A 5,885-nucleotide genomic window follows, 5' to 3' on the forward strand; every position below is an offset into this window, starting at 1 on the left:
AAATTAAAAAATATTATAACACAAAAAATGTCAAGAAATCCTAAAAGGGGACAGTTATTTCACCCCAATTTTTTCACATAATAAAAACTATGTATAATTACTAGTCAAAATTTATGAGTCTGCCAAGTATAGTTAGGGGGAATACATGGATGCTATTTCAAAACGCTTAAAAAAAATTAATTTTTCATTCGGTGATCTATATTTTTAAAACTATTAACAAAACAAGTAGGTCGATTTTAGCTGAATAGTTGCTGTCACATCCCAAATATATACCCACCCTAAATAAATATATGAGGTGAAGATGGTTTGGATTTGCAGTTAGAATATAACACAAATAAGTTGAAATAACTAATAATTAATAGTGCCAACGTTTCGGCCAGAATTTCTGGCTTTCATCATGGCTAAGAACAAAGAACAAAATAACAACCAATGAATACAGAAAATAAAATATAAACAGAATGGCATAAAGTAAATATTTGTACAGAATGAAATTAATATAAATAAAGTGATGAAAGAAGTGGAAAATAAAATTTATATATAGGTAACTGAAGAAGTAAAAATAACTTTATTAATGAAATAAAATAAAAATTTGAAGCTACACAATCTAAAAGGAATATGAATATTTTAGTTTATAATAATTTAAAAATTAAAATTATAGAAAGAAAAAAAAATTAAATGAATAAACAAAAAATAAAATTGAGAGAAAGAAAATATATGTAACAAATGAAATATGTAACCATAATATTAGAATTAAGAAACAAAATATAAGGTAAAGTTAGACAAAAGAAGTGGATAGAAAACATTTTTTTTTTTATTTAATGTGATTGACAACTGTACAAATAATAAATACAATAAGTAAATATGTTGTATGTTTCATATACACTTGAAAATCGTAGGAAGGAACCACCCATTGGTGGTATTTCAAGCATTAATTTAAATCAGAAGGTCCCGTGGTCATCTTCTTTTCCGACGCCTCGGAGGATTATCAGTGATTGTTAAGGATGAAAGATTGAGAATTAATGGGTTAAGATGGTTAAGGAGTTTGGAATGAAACTACGCATATCTGTTTTGGGCCAAATCTGCAACGAATGGGATGTTAAGGTCTTTGTGATTGAGTTTATTTGTAACGTAATAAGGAGCATCAAGGATTTTACGTAGGATTTTGGATTGTAAGGATTGGATGCGGGAGGAATTTGATAGTTAGGTGGAGCCCCAGAGCTTAACTCCATGTGTCCAAATTGGTCTGATTATCGTAGTGTATACTAATTTTTTGTAGTGAATGGGAAGTTTAGAGCGTTTGTCAAGTAAGGGTTGTAGCAATCGGAATCTACGAGCAGTTTCTTGATAGAAAACATAAAAAAAATAATAATATATGGTGAACATAAACTAATAACGTGGGTTAGAAAAGAATAGAGAAAGAGAAGGGGATAAAGGAAAGATAGGAAAAAAGAGAATAAAACATAAAACGCATCTGCAAGCAGGAAATCTGACAGCCAAGTCAGCTAAGCGCCGCGCGCAGCGAGACTAAAGAAGTATAATTTTATTTTCGTACTGTTTTTCGGTTTTGAACTAGGCTTTCGTAACTGCACAAATATACACTCACACTATTACGTAGGACCAGGTTTTTTGGACTGAAGGGCCCTCGAAACTTGTATATCCGTCGAAAACTAGAATTCGAATTTTTAAGTGAAAATAAAAAAAAATTACATATTTGTACAAAGTGTTTATTTATGTTAGTATAAATAAAGATTGCGGTAAACAAGCAGTTTATTAACATTTATACTTAATTACACTTTTCCCGGGCTAATCTATCAAATTTCCAGTTTCGCAATTCATAAATAAACGTTCTTCTAATCCTGAAATAGCTTTTCAAATAATTAATTTGCCACTGCTTGGGGTTAATTGATTATTCATTCAATTTACCGTCAGTTATTTGATGGGAATTATTCCCTATTTGAATACAATTAACATTGTTTGTTATTGTTGGAGACAAGGATAATATAAACACATATTGATTTAGCTCATTAAATATTAAATTAATTTTACAATAAAGTGTGTGTATAAAACAGATTAACTTAATAATATTGTTATTTTAATTTAATCTACTTTATAAATTGTTTATTAATCGGAATTCAGTGTTTATTGAAGTGAATTGGTAGCCCAAATAGGTCCTCCACGGAGGCAAATTATTATAAACTGACACTAACGGGAAAGATGATTTTATCCGTTATACAGAGGTTATCCATTAAGAAGGGGCTACATAAAAATAACACATCAAACTGTGATGCGAGTACATCTTGTAATCATGCAAAATCTGTCTCGAAACTAAAAACGCCTGTCAGGTTTATAACCGACATCCGACATTGTAATCCTAATCATTACATCCGATTTTGTAAATTTATTTAATCACATTTTGGTGCCCCCCTCAATGAAAAATCAAGACATCGTAAATCAAATGTTACAACATGACGTCATAGACGGTCGCCATATGTCTTTCGACTGCCTGGGCCCAGTTTCATAATGAAAGCTAATAGTATTAGTTCATAGTACAAGTGTAAAAACTAGTGTGGTAATAATAGTAATACTTATTTTGTTCATGATAGGCATGACTATTAGTAATATTAGAGGAATTAAAAAATAATAAAGTACAAGTTAGTATTGTACAAGTCAGTGTAATTGAATTAAGATAAATCTCCAAGACTAATAGTATTAGTTTGTACATTATTATGAAACAGGGCCCTGGTCACTTGTTTGACCAAAAACACACCTTGGTGGTCAGCGTTCATCGGTAGAACCACTGCAATGGTCAAATTTACACCACCACAACCTCATAGAGATCTATTGCGTTGTAAAATACGTTCGTAGCGTTTTTCAATATTTCATTTTGATCCTCTCTGTGTTTATAAAATCATGTTTATTAGGTCAATAATGTTAACATATTCTAAAAAAGGATAAGTTAAGGTGCTTTTATGTATCAGTTTCAACCGAGATTCGTTATCTTTAAGTGGTATTTTGCTTGCTCAAAAACCAAGAGAAAAAAATTCATTTTCGTCATTTAATGGTTTTTTATTTCCGAAAAAGAAAATTCGCTGCACAGATGGTTAACAAAATTTGTAGTGTGTATGGCGATGATGCCTTAGGAGAAAACACCATCCGTGGTTTGTTCGGTTCAGGAACGTAAATTTTGACTTAAAAGATGCAAAGTTCTCGGGTCGTCCTTCAACTGTTGATGATGACCAAATTTAAGCACTGGTCACCGACAACCCTCATTATGAGGTTTAAAGTATATGAATATGGGACAGTGGGCCCGAAACGTTGTACTATAATATGATAATTTAACATAAATTACATTCAATTGAAAGTTTATTAACCTCATAAAATTTGTATGAATTGACTTATCAGACTTTCTAAAGAGAAAATCCAGAATAGATTTTTACTTATTTCCAGCCCTTAAAAACTCTCTTAACGGTAAACACTTTAATTCGCCTGAGGAATGCAAAACGCACATACAGGAGTCCATTGTGCAAAAATATGAGAAGTTCTGAAAGAACAGAATTAATAAATTACTTAAAAGATGGCAACATATAATAGATCAAAATGGGTCATATATAATTGATTAAAAATATTAACAAGAATCTGAAGTTTTTATTGAAAGCACCAGTAAAAAAATAAAAAAAGAAGACGGCACCTTTGGAACGGACCCATCAGCGGCGATCGTCAGCCAGCATTTGAGGTGGCAACCACAGGATCGTGAGCATCAACCATTCTCTCCTTTACTTGCTCCTTCAGGGACTAAATTTTGTATAGTAATAATTTATATGACTAAATTCAATTGTTCAAAATGTCTTAAAATTTATTTTACAAAACTATAAACATGCAATAAAGGGCTCCCGGTCTGAAATTGCAAACACTTGGTGCTCCGCGTGTGAGAATTTACACATTTCCAGAACGCTCATTATAAAAAACCTTATTAGCCGTGTTAAGTCACCTCAATTCGACTTTGTATCTTTGTCGGGAAGCTTAACTTAAAAAAAACAAAATAAACGCTGGCTCGGGTAGAAACATTTATTTGTAAAGTAAATACAAACCAACTCATAAATTAAATTAAAAACAAAAAGAAACTGTCCAAAATTATAGAACAAATTTTAAAATGGAAAAGGTCCTTCGATTTTAGAATAAAAAAAACTATGTTCACTGTTATTGTATGAAGCATGCCTTCACCTTAATGCCAGACACACTTCACTTTTGGTAGGCTGGTTGGGTTTGAGTGGACTGTATAATTGAAAATGAAACATGATTGAATGAAAAATAAAATTCTATTGTTTAAGTTACAAGTGGTGTACTGAGTGGCCGAAAGAAAACATTTATGATTAGATGGTTAGAAAATTTTGAATGAATGAATAGTTGATGATGATTATTATGTGGTGGTGGATGTTAATTATTCCCAGGTGGACTTACTTCATGCTTCCTTCTTTCCTCCGCATTACTATGGCTCTCTCCCCTCTGCTGCTGGGAACTACTCCAGTAAATCTACTCACTCATGGTAGATATTATTGATGAGTGAACAAGAGAAAAGATGGACTGCTTCTGGCTGAAGACAAGATGGCTGTCTCTCATTACTCTGGGTTGCTTCTCACCACAGAGAGCGCTGGAGGAGGTTAGTTTTGACTGTTGGCCACATGGGCGCTAGTATATCCTGTAGGCTATGCCATGATGTATTATGGTGACCCCTCCAATTCAACCTATCGGTTGCCGTACGTCACCCGGAACAGTTATTTTTTTAAAAAATTGGTAGTTACAAAACTTTGTAATGATGAACTCCGATGGGTCGGGATCCTGATGTCCGTTCCGAAAGGTCGGAGACGGTAGTCTCAATCCACACCTCGAAGCGGCGTTCCGATTACTCACGCAGCAGGTCTGGTGAGTGAAGCAACTGGGCGACTATACCTAAACTACTCAACAGGGCGATTATACCTAGACAACTGACATTAGGCCACCACTTGTAGTATGGTTGTGGCAAATAATCCTACTAGCCGGTATTTCACCATATAAACATTACAAGTTTCATTTAAACAAAATATACTTCTAACCAAGATACACAATAAATAAAGCAATTAAATCTATGTATTGCCTAATTAAAATATTTATATTTTAATATACATGGCGTTAACAAGCCGTATTTCCGAAAATATTAAAATGAAGCGTTGCGTGATACAACAAGACGTCTGCTGTAAATTAAAAATAAATATTTTATATCTAACATACAAGGGTCCTCTTATATGCTCTTAAGACGCAGAAAACGAAAATGCAACATATTTTAAGATCGCGTATAGATTTATTTTAACTTTTTTGATTTCAAAAACATAAGGGTCCATTTATATGTTTTAGGCTTTGTAGAATATGAAAATGCTATCGACTTTTAAGATCGCATATCGATTTATGTTGACTTTTCTGATTTTTTATCATATTTGATGATTAACCCTTTGTATGTTTTAGGAAATGCAAATGCTATGGATGTGAAAATTTCATCGATTTTATTATCGAATTGAAGAATACAAGTGTTCGAATGGTTAATCGTATTTTTTTATACGAATAATTCACGAATACAAACGTATTCGTCTCTCGTTGATCGAATAATATTCACCCAACTCTGTTAGCTGGCAATGTTGCAAAGAATATCGAGTCAATGATATGATTTTAATACAAATAACAGGAAACAGATAAAGAAAAAATTTTTTTTATATAGCGAAGACTATTAATAAAAGAGTTTCGTATAAATATTGAAATGAAATGAAAATAGCCTTTTATTTATGCAATTAAATTAAATCATTACAAAATATAATATAAACATTGAAAGAAGATAGAGAGAAAAAAAAAATTATATA

This window comes from Halyomorpha halys, unplaced genomic scaffold (assembly GCF_000696795.3).
Source record: "Halyomorpha halys isolate HHAL.00 unplaced genomic scaffold, Hhal_1.1 Scaffold520.1, whole genome shotgun sequence".
Taxonomy (NCBI): domain Eukaryota; kingdom Metazoa; phylum Arthropoda; class Insecta; order Hemiptera; family Pentatomidae; genus Halyomorpha; species Halyomorpha halys.